Raw genomic sequence first — 19,705 nt, 5'->3', positions numbered from 1 at the left:
AGAACTCAGAAATGATTTGCTCACAGACATCAGGCAAAACCAAGCCAATAATCTAAGCATCTTAAACTTCAAAGTCAAGTATTTTCAACAAAGATGATAAACCTTCTGAAATTCACCATCTGGTAAATCTTCTTAGAATTTCTACATGAAAATCTCAAGCCCTAAGGTCATGGAGTAAGAGGTCAAGATCTTGGGTTATTGATTATTAGCACATGAATGTATGTATAGCCTGCATGGATAAGATTAATGTGCTAATAAAGGAGATTCAGAATTCCAAATAGCTACTTGCAAACAAGGAAGACACTGAATCTGCTAATGTTTGGATCTTGGACCTCTCACCCTCTTAAACTCTGGAAAATAAATTTCTAGCATTTAAAAGCCATCCAACCTATGATATTCTGTATTAAGAAGATGTACAAATATTTGGTGATTCTGATTTGGGAGAAATAATTGTGGGGAAAAAATACCCTGGATTCTGGATTTAAAACAAAAGGAAAGTGTTAGAAGGAAACAATTTAGAGTGAGTTTATTCTGAGATCTTCACAATACAACCAACCCAAGTGGATGAATAGCAGACTTCACAGGAGGCCAAGATCATGGACTGAGAAGGTCTTGATCCTCCAGGCTTAAACATTAAAGATACTAAGATATCTCATAGTCACATGTAAAGTTTTCAAATGAAAAACATACCAATACTCATTTCAGCTCTTAACTACCTCCTCTAATAGGTTTCTGAGCTGTGTGAACACAGTTTATGCCTTGATACAGTCTTACTGTATGTTTATATGGAGACAGTCTTGGTTTCGGAAGGTAAAATGCAAGCACACAGTTGAACTCCACCTACATTGATAGAATGTATATATCTAGGGATGGGGAACGAAATTAACTATCAGATGCTATCAAAGTGATTTTATAAGCAAAGACAAAGTGAGTCATCCTTGGACATTATAGATCCGCCAAGGTTGAAGAAGGGTTAATGTGGTAAGCTCATACCAATAAACTTCTAAGCAAAGTTTCCTAACATCTACCTCCCAAAGAAAAAGGCTATCTCATTAATTTCACTGGCTATGAAGGTGAGAAGTAATGAGCTTTTTCTCTTCTTTTGTCTCTGTTCTGTGAAATGCTGACATTTTTTTAAATTTCTGTGAAATGCTGACATTTTTTAAATGATAATATCTGTACTGCTAAGATAGTAATATACCCTTCCTGCCATTAACTGGCTATTTTGAGACCTTTCTGCATTAATGGGCATTATACAACAAAGGACGAAAAGGGGAACATGAAAATGTTTTCCATTGCTTTTAGAAGCTTGGCATAGAAAATGGACTATTAAGGGTAGCCATTACAAATCTGACATAAGAGATATACAGTGGTACAAAATACTTCAAAGCAAAGGTAAAAATACACGAATCATGAATTTCCAGAATCATAAGTTATATATAAATAGACATAAGACAAAAATCTATTTTTTTCAGACCATAACACCCAGGAAGATAAAACATTTCTCCAAGAAATAAGCCAGTCTTAAAAGTCTGACACTCAGCTAAAACCTTGGAACTGGAATTGAAGCATTTCTAGAACAAATGCATCTGATGGGAATGAAAATACAGATATTATTTTCAGTTTCAGAGTTTAAAAATATGAGGGAACATTTACTTTTTGCATGTTTTTTTCTTGATTCGTAACCATAGGTATACACTGTGTGCTATTTTCTCCTTATTTATCAGAGGTTACCCCGTGTTCATGATTGCTTTCATGGGCACTGACTTAGTGGTTGTACCACTAAATTCCATCCTATTGGTATATTAGTAATGACTTGTATTTTGAGCTGTAAAATCTGAGCTTGTTTCAATGGTTTTTGTTCTGTGTTAGCCTAATACTGTAATACGCAGGGAACAGGAAAACTTCAGTGAACAAGCTTCTAATAGATCTTAAGGAGGTCTAAAATCTGTCAGAGATCTGTGATCCTAGCTACTTGTGTATCTAATAGCTTAGCTTTTTTCAGGAAGCTAGTGTGGTTTAGATTACTTATAAGGGGGCTGAGGATATGGCCTAGTGGCAAGAGCACTTGCCTCATATACATGAAGCCCTCGGTTCGATTCCCCAGCACCACATATACAGAAAACGGCCAGAAGCGGTGCTGTGGCTCAAGTGGCAGAGTGCTAGCCTTGAGCAAAAAGAAGCAGGGACAGTGCTAAGGCCTTGAGTTCAAGGCCCAGGACTGGCCAAAAAAAAAAAAAAAGTAGATTATTTATAAGATTCATATGACCATTTTCTAACAGCAAAGCCTAAAAGTTCGAGAAATCTTTGTGTTTTATAAACAAACAGGCAAGTTTAGCCAGGTACCATTGGCTCATGCCTGTTGTAATCCTAGCCACTCAGGTGGCTGAGATATGAGGATAGTGGTTCAAAGTCAGCCAGGGCAGGAAAGACCATGAGACTTTGGTCTCCAAAGACACACCAGAAAATCAGAATTGGTATTGTGGTGCAAAGTGGTAAAGTGCTAGCCTTGAGGGATAGCTTACAGCTTTCAGGTACTGAATTCAATCTTCATGACCAATAAAAAAATTAATCAATTAATAAAAATAAAAATAGTAAGTTTAAGGCAGTCTTAGAAATATGCCTCAAATATTATGTTCACTATGATATGTGAGCAGAACCAAATAATGTGAGTATACCTGGAAAGAAATGTAGTGCATATGAATGCCATTGCATAGATCACATAAGAATAACAAAAACCTTTTAGAGAATGACAAGCAGTCCCCTAAATATTTGTCCTAAGGTTGAATTGTGATGTCTGGTGGCATTTCTAATCTAGAAATGTTCCTTGATATTTACTCTGAAACATCCTTCCATGATTTTCATGATCATAGTGAAGATCTGTAATCAAAATAATGGTTTCAAGTATTTGCAGGATGTTCATGACTTTGGAAAAATGGGAAAAAGGAATAAAGGGACACCATTGAAATGAAAGTTATTACTAATATCTAGAATCTATTTCCTCTCTCTCCTCTCTGTCTCTCTCCCTGTCTCTCTCCAGGGACATTGTAAAAATGTGTGTGTCTGTATGTAAGTGTACATGTGTACATGTGCATACACACATACATGCATGTATTGTATACATGTGGATATATAAATACATATATTTGTACACATATATGAATGTGTATACATGTGTATGTGGGTAAATAGATGTTTATGCATGTGAATACATATATTTGCCCTATAGAATGTTGACATCTAAATTCTAAAACTTTCGACCAAAAACTTGAGACTAAATTATAGAAGTTGAAAGCAAAAGGATAACATGATGTCATGGAATAATGGATTGGATGATGTCCTCCTCCAAATATGGCAACTCGAATCCTATAGTCAGGGCATATGGTCTTACTTGGAAGGAGTCATCGCATGCATCATTCAATTAAGATATCAAGATATAACTATCTTAGGTTGTAGATGGACTTTTAATGCAATTACAGTTATCCTTATAAGAAAAAGGGAAGAGAGAGAGAGAGAGAGAGAGAGAGAGAGAGAGATGAAGCATTTGGAGATCAAGAGGAGACTATAGAAACAAAGGCAGAGATTTAGAATTATGCTGCTACAAGCCAAAGAATATATAATCTGATATTAAATCATCATGCCCATCTCTTGGTTTTTACTCAAACCAGTAATTTTCCTCAACAACAACCAAAAAAAAAATTTGAATGTGTCGCGCATGACTGAGTAAGAAAAAAAAGTCTGAATTCTGCCAAATAGGAACAGAGATGATTATTCCTTAGAATTTCCAGACAGAACATAACCTGCTAGCACAATCCGATTTCACACCTCAAACTTCTGTATCTATGGGAGTATAAAGCTCAGTAATCTTAAGCCTTCAAAATTGTGGTAATTTGTTTTTGCCAGGCTAGGAAATGAAGCTGATTATGGTTTTATTTTACTTCATTTTAATTATTAGATGTAAGTTTGAAATAGCTACACATGAAAAAGATAAAAGGAGCACTTAAATAGGTAGGAATATTATCAGTGTGTCAAGCCAGTATTTCTTATCTCAGAAAAGCTCTGCCTCAATTAGGTGGGAACCGGGAAAATTACAAAGATACATAAGAAGGAGTGTACACTTAGAGAAAGAACATGTTCAATGGAAAAAAAAACATTAAAATTAAGACTTTTATAGTATTCTAAGACAAGAAAAAAGTTATAAAACTTTGATCAAACAAAAAAAGGGAAGGATACATTTTCATGACACTGCTATGAATAACCAATAATAATAGCATAGTGTTTGAATATGGATAAGTCCCCTTTTTAGAATGTTAAAATGTTCTTTTTTTAAAACATGCAAAATTGTATGTATAAAAGAATTTTTAGCAGAGTGGTACAATACAATTTTTCCCCACTTAGTCATGTTAAAGCCAAGCAAGATTTGAGGATGGGAAAATTAGCAGTTTAAATAAAAAGCAAGGAATGAGCATGAAGATTTAAAAGCATGCTACCAAAAGCTAAATTAGCTTTAAATCAGGCACAGAGACAGAATTTGAGACTTAAGTCCATGTGACTCAGTGATGTCAGAAGGCAAGTATCAAGAAACAGTATTCAAAGAGAAAAAACAGAATGTGAGCAATTGAGATGAAGAAACACTCTTAATCTATTGCTTATCCTGGTTGGCAGAGCCTGTTGCATTTGCCCTCAGAACACTGCATACACTGTTTTATGCACAAGAAAGAAGCAGCAAAAAGATGCTCACTAGCTAGATGCAGCAAGGGAAATTAGACTCTGAATGGATCAAGAAAATGTGGTACATATACACAATGGAAATCTATGCCTCGATCAGAAAGAATGACATTGCCCCATTCTTAAGGAAATGGAAAAACTTGGAAAAAAAATCATACTAAGTGAAGTGAGCCAGACCCAAAGAAACATAAACTCTATGGTTTCCCTCATTGGTAATAATTAGTACATGTCGAGGATGGGCCTAGCAGAAGATCACAATAGCTCAATAGCTATGTACGTATGAACACAGATGATGCTAATCAAAATGAACTCCAAGTTATGGAAACAAGTGCTTATCAGTGGTGTTGTTATTTTCAACATACCATGTAAAATTATGCCTTTTTCTTTTGTCTTTCTTCTCCCTGGTTTTACCTCTGATGTCACTGTAACTGATCTTGGTACCCTGAGTATTGTATATAGGTTTATTGGAACTAGGGAAGGGAAGGGGAGCATCAAAATGGAGAGACAAAGAGTAAAAGGCAAACCAATGCAACAGCAATACTTATAAGACAATATGCTGTAAACCAACTGTAAAACTCTGGGGGGAGGAGTGTAGAATGGGAGAAGATGGGAGAAAAATAAAGGAAGAGGTAACAAGTTTAATAAGAAATGTACTCACTGCCTTACATATGAAACTGTAACCCCTCTGTACATCACTTTGACAATAAATAAATAAATATTTTTTTAAAAAGAAAGTGCTAGCAAAGTGTGAAAGAGGGTTGATTTAACAAAAATATATCCAATACTACTACATAGTAGCTCAGCTGGTCCCTTCTTTTCTCAGTGGAGAAAGACACAGCTTTGAGAGATATCATCTGTCTCTCTTTAAAAATGGTTAGAGAGACAGAAACAGAGATACCAAAAGAGAAAGAAAGAGGGAGGAAAAGAAAGAAGAGAATGTTTAAGCTTGGGTCATTGAACTATTGTAGTCAAAAGGGTAAGAAAAAGAGAATAGAGAAGAGAATAAGAAAGAGATAGACACAGAGAGACAGCGAGACAAACAGAGATAAGACAGAGGAGACAGAGACAAAAAGAGACAGAGGAGAGAGACAGAGGAGAGAGAGTTGAAAAGGAGAAGATAAGTGAAGGGCTGAAGACATGGCTTCACCTTGTTATTTGTAAATGAAGGAGAAAAAAATTCACATGGCTGAAAACATAATTTCTGGAGGGAGGAAAAGTGAAATATTAAAAGATTTTCCCATTGCAAATAAGGCAATTAAAACTATTCAATTTGACAAAGCACTGGGCCCAGTTGAATTATGCCATAATTCAGGAGAAAAAAATAAAGAGTATCAAGGGAAATAGAGAAGCCTTTGGCAAAACTCTTTGATAGCTCAATAAGAATAGAATAAAGGGAGCAATCATATTTGAGTCACTAATAAGCATTTTAGATTTTCTAGCAAAAGAAAATCATTAAAAGAGCTAGCTTCCTCCAACTTCAATTATTAAGCATGAGAACAAAGATTCACTCAAATCTGTGCATTTATGATTTACCTAAGAGAACTGATCTGAATTTAGGAATTGAAAATTCATTTTTATTCAGATTTCTGGAAAGCATATAATTTTACAAGCCACCTATCTAGGGATACGAAAAGCTCTCTAATGAATGAAACACCCACATTTACTTGGATAGCAGGACCAATAAAGCCATATTTCACAGGCTGATATAGAAGAACCAGTAGACATAAATAGTCTTGCATGAAAGAAACATCTGTTTCCTTTTTTACTCTTTTTACAGAAGCATCACTTAAATATTAATGCAGCTAGTACGTTTCATGGAATACGATGGAACTGTGACTCCTGTACTCTGACTCTGACCATAAGACCCTCCCCCTTCTGTCTAGTAGGCACCCCAGAAATTCTGTGCTGCCTTCCGTGATGTGACTGAGTTTAACAAGGCACCTAGAGTAATTGGGCCATTTATATAAGTTCTCCTCAACATAATTATCTTTGTTGGTCTTCAATAGTATGGTTTTTGCTTTTTGTTGGGTTTTTTTGGTGTGTGTGCATTGCCCAGGCACTGCTTCATAACATGGAGCTGTGTAATGGCACCATTGACTGTACAAGTTGTGAGAAGCAGAGACAGCCAGGTAAAGCTGTGCCTACCATGATAGGCTATTATCTCCAATAAAAAGGGGTCATAAGCGCACAGTAAGTTAACGAACTATGAAGCCTAGTCTACCAGATCATTTAAGAAGTCAATCGTGCAGGAGAAAAGCATATTTAATGGATCTTCTTTTCAAAGCAGGACTGTCTTTAAAATGGTATCATCTGCACTGAGCAAAGGGTGGCTGGCCCTTTCTACAGAGAAAATTCATTGATTATGTAGACATTTGGAAAGTCTCTTCCTGCTCTAATAATCCATTGCTCTTTGATTTCCTTATTCAAACTCAAGGTTAGGCAGTCTATACACAATCACTCTATTATCCTCTTCAATTACTTTTCCTAATAATAAGCAAAGAAGATGATTGAAGATTCAAAGGAAATTCAACATTTCTCTTTTCCTTTGACATTTTAGAAGCATCAAGTAATAATAGTATAAGACTAAATGTTGCCTCTAGAAAATGTACAGCAAGTTCATGCACTGGTTTCTACTGCAACCCACCGCATGTCATGTTACGTTGTGACTAGTCCTGAGACAAGTTGGAAAGAACACACACACACACACACACACACACACACACACACAGAGAGAGAGAGAGAGAGAGAGAGAGAGAGAGAGAGAGAGAGAGTTACATAAAGAGAATCTCTTCATGCCACATACACAGCAAGGGACAATAGAAGCCTAAGATTTGGGGAAAGCAGATCTCTCCAAGGCTCAAGAAAGCTGCCTAGGGCAGACAGAAATTGATCTGCTTAACTTATACTCAGAAGAGAAACCTTGGAAAGCATCAGTCTGTCCTAGGTTTATACCCGGGGGCTCCATAATATATAAAACTGAAGCATCATAGAATGTCCTATTTCAAGGAGGAATGAAACAAAAGCCAGACTATTCCAGCCAGACTTATCCTTCCGTATCTCTAATATATTCCCAGCACAGTTTGCAGTCATTCGTGAGAATTACAAGTGAGAACTGGAGGAATCTGAAGCGACTCAAAGGACCGTCCTGCAGAGACTGGCCTTACACTGCACATGGAATGCCCCAGCACTTACTGATTAGCAAGAGCCACTCGGGGAGGATAGTTCCTAATACCCCTTGAGGATATGTTGCTGTATTGTTGCATTATACATATGTAACTTGCCCCTGAATTGGCATCAGCAATGAGTTAAGTGGTTTTTCCCCCTTTCAATTTGACTCAAGCAAGCACAGAGGTTTGCTAATCCTATTAGCTTAAATTATATTGTAATAGCCAACAGTCTCTAAACCTCCCCAGCTTAAATTTAACATTGATTTATTTCTCATTCACACTAGGTGTCGATAGTTCAGGACAATAGTTCTCCGTGTAATAAACTCGCACACCTAGGATGACATAGGTGATGCCTATCAGAAATATATAGACAATATTATCAATATACAAATGGATTTTCTTAAAAGGAGAATTGTGGGATATCTCAGTATGAGAGATTTAACTATCAGAAAATGATAAGCAGGTACAAGTACAGCCCTTGCCTAGATGTTGAACAATAATCCTGAAAATTAAGCTATTGGAATAGTTCAAATATCCATTTTTAACCTAGATAAGGTATTTATAACTGAAAGCCACCCTCCCTTTAGACTTATACTTCTGCCAACATTGATTTAATTCCCACTTTGCTACCAGCATTAATATATTGACATTTCAAATCCAAGAGGAAAAGAACTAGTGGGTTGATTTACAAAGATGCCACACCAGGTAGAAAAATGAACATCCTTGATCCCACTCTGCTAATGATTTCTCCCTCATCCTCTTACTGCTCTTCAAATGCAGCTAATTCTAGTGGCTGGACATTTTCTGGTCAAGGATTTCCTCTGGGAATCTTGGTATAGAGTCAGTTACCATTATTTTTTTACTAATGGTTCATCTTGTAAGCCTTACCTTACAGGACATTGTTTTTCTTAGATGTTCTTTTTCCACTCATTTAGCTTTGGATGGGCACTGTACATAGGGGGGAAAAGAGAAATTAATAAACAACAAAGTAAAAGTAACAGGCAAATCCCTCCACTGAGTGGTAGCAACACGTGTTCATTTTGGAGACCAGAATCCTCTGTAGATTTACAAAAGATGACATTCTTCCCAGACAATCATGTTTTAGAAGCAAATGCAAATACATGCTGTACAACTGAGGGGCCTGAGCTCTCAAAAACTTGAGACTGCTCATAGTCCAGTGACTACTGGAAGTCTCATTTAGATCAATAGGTATGAATTCTTTCCATTTTATTTTAACAAGGAAGAAGTAATTTCCTAAATTCATTTGGATGTGCAATAATGGAAACCCAAAGACCAGAGAGATTTATTTGCCTTCCATGTATTATTCTTATTTCATCTTTTTTTTTGTACAAAAGCCTCCAATAAGTATACAGTGTGTGTCTGAGGTCACTCCTTTCTGAACACAAGAGATTGTGTATCCGAATGAAATACAAAGGCAATTGTTTCTCTTGTCTTTTTCTGTGCAGGTTACTATAATGTAATACTCTAGACTGGTAACTTATAAAGAACAAAAAGTCATATCTTATAGAGCTCTGGAGGCTGAAAAGAAAAAGAACCAGCATCAAAGTGCAGAGAGATTCAGTGTCTGGTGAGGATTCACTTTCCTACTATGCCTTCTCTTTTGTGCTTTCTTTTTTTATAAAGTTACTAATTTCATTCATAAGGCCAGAATCTGCATGATCTAGACACTTCTCATTAAGGAAACCAAGATTTTATTTTAAGTTTGGCAAGATTCAAATCATAGTATCTTCAAGTTATGAAAGATAAGTTATTTTTCTTCTCAAATCACTTTTAAAAGTTAAATGGTGGTACTCACAAATAAGACATCTGAATAAGAGGGGTATGTTCAGAAGCATGAACCACAAAGCAGAGACAAAGACACTTATAATTCCTCCCCAGGAGCCTTATTCCCTTCACCCCTGGTCTTAGTTGTTAAAGCACTTGGGTTGGGAAAGAAAAGTTGGGGTGGGCTATGACAACTAACAACAGGGCCCTATGTCCCACTGTGTGTACTTTCCTGTTCCGTTTAGTTTGGGGAAATTATCTCAGAAGGAATTCTCAGCCCCAAGTAATATTTTGTAATCAAAAATTCTTAACTCAGTCTTAGAACATCTCATTAAAAATGCTATGCCCTTCTATTATGAGATCATAGAATAAGAATCGACAAAATATGAGTTAAGAGCTATTCTCCTAACTCCCTCAGACTAAAAATGAAATGTATCATGTATAATAGGAGCAAAAGCTGAATTGAAACATAAAAACCACAAGAACCATGGCTATTATTGAGCCTTGAATTTTTCAGTTGGGAGATTATTTCAAATATATTTAATACATCGACAATCACTATGATCTTATCCTATGTGTCTGACTAAAACATTGAAACTCAAAAATACTAAGAAGTAAGTAACTTGTTCAATGTCTCAACAGTGATGGAAAAAGAACATAAATCAAAGTTTCTAGTCTCTATGCCTCAGACTATTTGAATAGCATCCAGCTATAGCATTGAGGAGAAACAAATATGATAACAAAATGAAACCATGTAGGAACAACTGTGAAAAGGTAAAACTGTCAGCAAATGAGCTGCATGGATTTGTTCTTCATTTTTTTCAAGTTATACTTCTCATTTTTCAGAATTTTAACTTCTGGGATCACAAAACAGTTTTAGTTTTAGTATCCAACTGTCTTACAATTTTTAAATGTGTGTGTGTGTTTGTGTGTGTATGTGTGTGTGTGTGTGTGTGTGTATTGGTAGTGAGACCTAGTATATAAAGTCAATCAAGATAGTAAAGAATTAAGGATGGTATTCTTTATGAAAATCCTGGCTTCTCAAAGCCTTGCATATGTCTGACCACAGCCAGCACTTCCTCAGGGATGGGGACTGAAATGGTCAGCAGGTATAGTTCACTAAAATCATTTGGAGCAGCTGTTCAACCAACTGTGTTCATCCTTTCCTGGGGCTCCATTATTGGCAGTAGGGAAGACAGCTGAAAAAGTGCTGATGTGACATTTGGGAAATGTGCTGAACTGTAGCAGGAGAGAGAGTGAGAGAGAGAGAGAGAGAGAGAGAGAGAGAGAGAGGAGAGAGAGAGGGATACACTAAACTATTGGAGTCAATTCTCCTGAGAAAATACAACCCTCTGGTCATGGAAAACAGAGTACATTACAAAAGCCAAACAAGAGATATTCTTTTGGCCAAATAAACAATGACATGATTTTTCTAAACTTTTGCTACAAGAAGTGGAATATTGCTATCTCAGCAACTGACAACCAGAAAGAGGATGTCATGTATTGTTCTATGACTAGAGCAGTTAATTATATAGTATAGACAATAGTGAGCAATAGTTTGGGAAATTAGATTCTAAAGAAAAAAACAAAGTGAAAAATAAGAATAAAGGAAAAAAAAAACCTCCAGATAATCTGTGGGAGTAACAAGCACTAAAACCAGAAAAAGAGCAAGTTAGGGTTGGAGTCATTTAGAATGGTTAGACAAGTTACTTAAAATTACACATAGCTAAAACTTGGTTATTACTTAGGGTTAGATAGTGTGGGTGGTTTATTTCTTATTATTAGAAAATCATCAACAGTAACAGTAATGTGGTGTTTTGTGCTAAGTTATTTCTCTTGACTTTTCCCATAGGACTCCTTCACTGGCTAATTTGTTCACACTTTAAATTGCTTTAGTCATTGTTTAAAACAAGCCATGACAATTAAATATTTTAGATTGAATATTTTACAGTATTAGGCCATGCCAGGAAGGAAAAGTCTTATAAACATAGACTCTTGGTCCTACAAAACCTACTCCAGAAAACAGATTACGTTATAAACATAATTGACCCCAAATAAAATAAAATTTGTCTTTCACATTGCTCATGATTACTTCCTTCCTTTCTTAATTTCATCTCCCTCAACCATCTAAGCTTATATCCTGACAACTATAAAATTTTAAATCTTTCTTGAAAGTATCCCATTTGCATGGAAAATTGCACAATTGGCTTCATAAAATTTCATAAACCAATCACTCCCAAATACCTAGCACTTTGATTTTGAAATAGAATACTACTACTAGCATCTGGAAGAGCCACCCTCTTTGTACTTCCTTCCATAAGATGTCACTTAACACTGGGAAACAGTATCCTTGCTCCTGACGGTAGAGATTTTATCTATGATACTTTATATAAATGGAACCACATAAGTTACTCCTCCTTTGTATCTGACTACTTCACCTCAACATTTGATTAATAAAGTTCATTTATAATGTTCTGTGATTACATATTATTCATTTCCATTTTGTTGAACATGTATCTCATTGTGTGAATAGGTCACAATGCATTCACAAATTCTATTTTCCATGGATATTTGGAAAGTTTCCAGTTGGGCTTATTAACAAGTAGTGCTACTATGAACACTACTTAATGTCTCCTAGTGAACATATAAATGTGTGTATTATGTGTGTACATGACTCACAAGTTATCCTTATATTTATTAGTAAACACTGCCAGTTTCAATGGTGTCCTAATTGATACTTTCACCAACAAAATGAGACTTGCAGGGAATGTTTTTCTATTATACTTGGAAGATCTCATCCACTGTTTATTCAGAGCTATATTATCCACAATTAAATTTCATAAATAGCTCATTGATTCATTTCTAATGACTATGCTACCATCATGTTGGCCATTCTGATAGATTTTATATATGAATATAAATTTCCTGAGTTGTCATATGTCTTGGGACAATACTCACAAATTCCGGGATGTCACATATTAAGCAATAAGTCAGTATAAATATCAAGAAACTGTAGGATAAAAAGAATAAGCTAAGCCTAATGTTACTAGAAAAAAGAAAATAACAAATATCAAAGTAGAGATAAATGAAATAGAAACTTAGAAAAAAAGACCAACAAAACAAGGAAGTGTTTTCAATGGATAAATCTGGTGTGATATTACAGAAAATTAATTGAATATTCGAGTAAACAAAGTCAGAAATGAAAGCGAAGACAACACAGTAACACAATAAATCATAAGAAACTCAAGCTTATTTTGATAGCAAGGTTCCTACAGATACCAACCCAAGATGCACTTTCTTACCAAATATTTTTATCTGCATCTGGGAAAGCAGAAATAAACTACTTGTCGCGCAAGAGGGCAAACACAGGAATCTCAGAATAATCTGAAAGACAAGAGATCACGAACTATTAGGAGGCTAATCTCATTATACAGAAGTTGGTTTTCCAAAACAAGATTTGTAAGGATTGGAAAAGTAGCTTGGGGAAGATACACTCTAACTTGATTTGAACTTACACTTAGAAGTACAGAATTTCAACTGAAAACAGATACCACCAGATTATAAAGGAAATGCATGCTGGGAACTAAAGATTTATGCCTGTAATTCTAGCTAGTCAGCAGGCTGAGACCCATAAGATCATGATTCAAAGCCAGTTCAGGTAGAAAAGTTCATTACACTCTATTACCAAAATAACTGCCAAAAATGTATGCTGGAGGCATAGGTTAACTAACAAATCTATAGTCAAACAAGTGTTCAAACCCTGAATTTGAACCCCAGTACTACACACACACATAAGCAATATCTACTGGAAACCTACAGCAAATAAATTACTGATTAAACAAAGTAGTGTTAGAATTCATGTCACATACCACAACTTGGTATAAAAAATAGTGACTATTTCATCCCAAATTCCCGGGATTCTGAGTCTGCCTCTCCATAGGATTAGCCAATCAGACCTCTGCCCACACCTGGGCATAAATTCATTCATGGTGGAAAGATATTTGATTTTCTTGGGACCAGGACCATCAAAATCCTCCATGTAAGAAGTGGCTCTTTGGACATGTAGAAGCACCTTTCTATCATTTGCCATTCCCCATTTGTCCTAATTCAACCTGACTTCTTTCTACCATAGCCAGACAGTGAACTTAGGACATACTAAAAAAGGTACAGGAAAGTGTTTCATAGACTTTGAGCCTGATGTGGAAGTCAAACAGTTAGAAGCCTGATTTCTGAGGCTTGCAAATACCTGTGGAAGAACATACTCCCAGAAGTAAACCCATAGGGATAAAGTGAACTAGATCATGAATTAATAACCCAAGGATAATGAGAGACATCTTTTGGAAGTTACTTGAAACCAAACAGTTGGAAATGTCCCCAACGTGGTATTCAATTTCTACTCATGCTAAATTTTTTTCTATGGCTACTGTTTATTTCCTCTTTTCTCATTTGTCACTAGTTTTCTCGTACTATGTCACACACATTTTTTACTCTGTTTATGAAAACCTCCTATTCACATATTTTACTATATTTTTAGTTTTTAATATTTATACCCACTAGAATATTTTATACATTTGTATATGCATGTGCGTGTGTACACTTCATACAGAGAAACAATTTAAGCCATAGAATCAAAACATCATAAAATAAATATTTAACAAAAATGTATCCAAATATATAAAAATAAAAACTCTTCAAAACTCAAAAATTAAAAAAATAACCCAATGAATCAAACTGGTCAAACCAAAAGAAAAAAAAAAACAAATAGAAGAAAAAAATCTTCTCAGTCTTTCACATTTACAGAGTAGAGCCTCTGGAGACATCTGTGAGGAATGGGCTGATCATATGGCCTTTTGTGTAAGGGTAACCAATTTGTAGGGTAGAAGTAGCACTGCCTATCAATGCAGCAGTTTACAGAGCCACTAATAAAGTCTACAACTAGGAAAGTCTATCATATGATAGGCATATCTTGATCCTCTCTCTTCAACACAATGGCTTTCTTCCCTATACACAGCCTCTTCTCCAAGCTTTCTCCATGGGAAATCAGTTCTTGTTGACATCAGTGTTCATTAAATTATGTATTTGCTTATCCCTAAGGCACGTGCTTGTTAAAATGTTTTATCACATATCACATTATATATTATCACATATAAGATATGTGATGTTTGGTAAACAACTGAGTTAGTAAGAGAAATATACGAAGTTGAGGAATACAGAGGGGAATGAGAGGGGAGGGGCCTAGGGTGCTTATAAGCAGCTCTTTATGGACCGCTTTGCTTAAAAATGAGGACAATCCCACTGGTTCCCATGGTTAAATACTCCTATTCAACTAGCAGAAAGTTTCGAAACATCAGAGAATTTCCCAGCCATGCAATGTCTGTTCGGGTAACAATTTGCCAGATGTCTATGAGAGTTAATTCACTCTAGGTCCCCATGCAATCAGTCCTCTAGTTAACAACTTTACAGGCATTAAAAATTCAGGATTAGTTGTCTAGCACAATATTCTTTATCTAGAAATGGTTCCTACATGACATTAAAGAGAGGAACAATGAGCACTTCACACAGGGTGATGATGTACTCAAAATCTTATTTCTGAGTATAAGGCCTCCACATGGGAGAGTGTCTGCCCATTATCAGTTCTGACTATTAATATATTTTAACACAATTATTTGTAAGAACCTTTTCCATTTAAAAAGAAACATGTCAGAAGTTGCTCAACAAATGAATTCTAAGAATGCTACAGTTTGCCAGAATTTTAAATACCTATTAGGCATCCAGAATATCTTTGTAACTACTCTGCATCCTCTCCATTGAGAGATAGATAAGTAGACAGACAGACAAACAGACAGATGATAGATGCAAAATATTCACTAGCTGGGAAAGAAATTATTAAACATATGACAAGAATCAGCATTCTAGGGGCCTCATGTTTTAATTATGTATACAAATGACTTACTATGGAGAGAAAGATTTGCAGATTACATTAAACTAGGAGTAGGGGGAGGAACAGCTCAGTAAATAACAAGGTACTCAAATGCCAAGCAACAGCAAAGGATTTACATTATTATGTGCTCTACATGAGCTTCAAAGATGGGAAATGCAGATAAGTGTAAATAAATATCAGATAATGCACACAGTGGCCAAGAAATATAGAAAGCAGATTTGAGATCAGCAGAGCAATACTGCAGCATAATGATCAGGAAGGGACACATTTATTTTTCACATCTAGAACAAGCTTCCAGGGAAGCCAGAAATGTTTCTGTGAGAATCAGGATAGAAGACAAAATGTACTGCATCACATAAACAAATACCTACTTTACCTCTTGCAAGCACAAAGGCACTAGCTTCTCCATCTAATTTGTCTGTGACCTATGGGTGTCATGCCAGCTTCTGTTTTAAAAAAAATAAGGATGGGGCTGGTTTTAGTCAGTTCTGCATCATCTGCCACTGGCCAGCTGATTAACTTTAGTCAAGTTTTTCACATCACTGGGGCACAGTGACAAGCCTCACACCTATCAGAGGACATCCTAGCCAACCTTTTTGACTACTGATGACAGATAACTTTGTCATTGTAGAAGTTCACACCTCACCCCACTTTTCCTGTGTTGGCTCCAGTACATACCAGTGCCTGGAAATGTTAGGTACTAAACACATAAACATGAGCTAAATAAGAAAATGTTCCTGCAACATTTTCACTTTTCTTATTTTAATCTTCACAACACACTTTTCAGTGCCAAATTATTATTATTATTATTGACAGAACACTCATTTTATGAATAAGAAGACTGCAAAAACTCAGAAAATAAAAGCAACTAAAATGAGAGGTCCCTGACACAATTTGTCTGGAAAATAGCTGGGTTAGCTTTCCATCGCCATATAAAATTACAGGAAATAATCAACTTATAAAGAGTCAAGGGCTCTAATCTACATTTGATTGGTCCCATTGCTTTTTAGTCTACCATGAGGCATCACATCATGGTGGTAGCCTGTGGCAGAACAAAACCAACTTACAAGGCAAGAATCAAAGAGAATAAAAGAAAGCTAGGCTTCCAGCACCAGCACACTTCCTCAGTGACCTAAAGACCTCCCCATAGGTCCTGTCTCTTAAAGGTTTTACCTCTTCCCACTAGTGTTTCTCTAGAGACCAGACCTTTTGTAGGACAGCTAAGATGCAAACTATAGCAATGGTCTTTTTTCTGTATGTAATAGAGATTTTATTTTATATCATTTCTAAGGACATAAATGCTACAGTCAAATATGCCCACCTATGGATCCTGATTTCCCCATTTATTATTTGGGTGACCACGTAAGTTACCTAACTTTCTAAAATTTAGTGGCCAGCTTGCTAACATGGTAATAAGCATAATGCCTACTTCATAACATTATTTTAGAGATTAAATGATCTATTTTTAAAGTAACAAACAAGGGAAGTAAATTATTAAGGAGAAATTCTTAAAAAATGACATAGTAGGTTTATGCTATATATTTTAGTATCTGCAAAATAGGGTTCCATAAGTAGAGTTTTAGCAATACAGCCCAATGTTAGCAGACCAAAGCAAGATGCAGAGCTCTGCCTTCTACATTTTTATAAGCAAATGAAATGTTGGATAAAATTATTGAAAAAATTATTTTATAATAAAAGAATGCAAAGTACTTTCAGTATTCATTCCCTTGACAGAAGAAAATATTTATGATGTATTGATGAATGATATTCTACTTCAATAGCACTGTCATGAAAGATGACCTTTTTGGCAAGAGTCATCTGACTATCTCGTTTATTCAAATAATGAAAATTCTGTAAGCGATGTCAAGTCCCTTTGCCTCACATATTAGTAACCAGATGAGGTAGCCTGAACAAGTCATTGCAAAAAGTGATCTGGCCTACATTAGTGAACTCTACCAAGAATCCAGCACTACAACAACATCATTCTACTGAAGAAGGCTTTCCATTGGCTTATAGCCCACTATTGTTGATATCATCTTTGGACACAAAAAGAGTAAGGAATTAGGACATGAAATCTGAAACATGACTTTGAGAGCACCACAATGTACCCCTTTGATGCACAATTGGATAAAACACCTGGATAGAGACATAACCAGAGCAACTCTCATAATTCAGACAACTCTTAACTTTCCTCAAATATCCTGATGTCTAAGTGGAAATATGTATACATTTCCAGACAAAATTGCCTCCACCTATATTAGTTGGAGGAAGGATATAGGTTCCAGCATAGTTATCTTAAACAAAGTATAAAAATCCAGAATAGTTATTGAACAAATCATGAAACATGCTTTGCCTTACTGTTCAAATGAAAACAATGCATAAAAAATCAAATAAAATATCAAAAGCAAAATCCTTTCTACTATTGTTTCTACATGGGTAGTAGTTACATTTTTATCTTTGAAGATCACAAATACCCATAGTGCTATTCAATCACCAGGAAAGAGGAAAAAAAAGAGGATAAATATTGTTTCACATCATAATTACATTTGTGGAAAGGCAAAGCAATATGACTTGCCTAATCCCCGAGATTTTTCATTCATTGCAAAGGTAATGATCCCCAAATCCCCTTTTCATGAACTCTTCAAATAATAAAAGATAGGCTCACAGGAAGACAGACAAGCCAAAGTAGACAGAATAATTACAATCCGTGACTGTAAAGAGCCAAGAAAGAGTCTGAGTTGCTAGGAGTGAGGACTAAGAGAAGAATGCTGAAAAAATAAAAAATAGAAACAATGTCTTGGAAGGGGAAGGAGAATTGAAGTCTAAGAGCAAACCAGCCCGGAGCTGGCTACTGGCTCATACCTGTAATTCTAACTGCCTCCTGAGCACAGGAGGCTAAGATCTGAGGATTCTGGTTTGAAGCTGATAGGGAAAATCTGCCACTAGCCCAACCCAAATATGATCAAAACTAGCTCAACTTGATACTGCTTGAATAAGTTTTCCAGTGATTTTCAAGAAATGGTAACCATTGGGGTAAACCAAAGCTCAAAACACCTGTACTCTACTGGAGCAAAGGATTTTACTCCTGTCACTTAAGGCCCTGAGTTTAGGGGAGAATCTCCTCCGGACTTGCCTCCAAAAATAAAACTGAGTTCTCCTGCTTCTTTAAGTGAAGCTGGATTTCTTTTCTATTGTCTTTCCCATAACAATGCCAGCTCAAGCATAAAACTTAAAGACATTTATCTCCACTTCATCAGCAAAAGGCTAGGAGTGGAGGTATGACTCAAGTGGTAGAGCACTAGCCTTGAACAGAAAAGGTCAAAAAGGAACATAGACCCCAAGTTCAGGCACCAATATTGGCACAAAAATAAATTAAATTAAAAAGCATAAAGCAATCTGCTCGAGGATTAGATGTGCAGAATCTGCTCTCTCTGCAGATCTCTGTCCTGAGAGGAATTTGAAAGTTTGCAATTAAGGATCAACCGTAATTCTGAGATTTTTTGAGCAACAATTAATTAATCTCTTTCAGGAAGGACATTTTGGCATCATGCTTGTCTTTGCAAAGAAGCACCTGCCTTCAGCTCCCACATTCTCTACCCAAAGCTGCTGTTCAGTCTTCGAAACAGAGATCTGAGCATTGAGTTATATCAATTACGTTAAAAATAAGACCATCTCTTTTTTTCCTTACTAGCAAGATATATGAGCAGGATGGCTCTGGTCACCCAGTAATTCACCTCTTCATCAGAGAACAGGAAAATCTTAAGGAGTGAATGACATAAACTTGAAAGATGACAAGAAATAATCACTGCAAGCTATATGAGTTTTGTGACTGGGGAAATATAAATAAAAATGGAAAGAGATCTAAAGAAAGTATTTTTGCACATTAGGGGGGAAAAGTCTGTAATTGCCTTCCATGCAAGATTGTCAAAGGCAAAAATGAGGACCATTTAGAAAGCAATTAGGTGTTATCCTGGGGAAAACATAACATTAAAAAGAAGATTACAGTCAATCGTTCAAAGCCTTTGCTTGTGCCCCCATAGGGTCCTTTGCTTTAAATGTGCAATTGAAGGATTGACCTACTAGG

Source organism: Perognathus longimembris, chromosome 6 (genome assembly GCF_023159225.1).
Source record: "Perognathus longimembris pacificus isolate PPM17 chromosome 6, ASM2315922v1, whole genome shotgun sequence".
NCBI lineage: Eukaryota > Metazoa > Chordata > Mammalia > Rodentia > Heteromyidae > Perognathus > Perognathus longimembris.
This window is presented reverse-complemented; position numbering follows the sequence as displayed.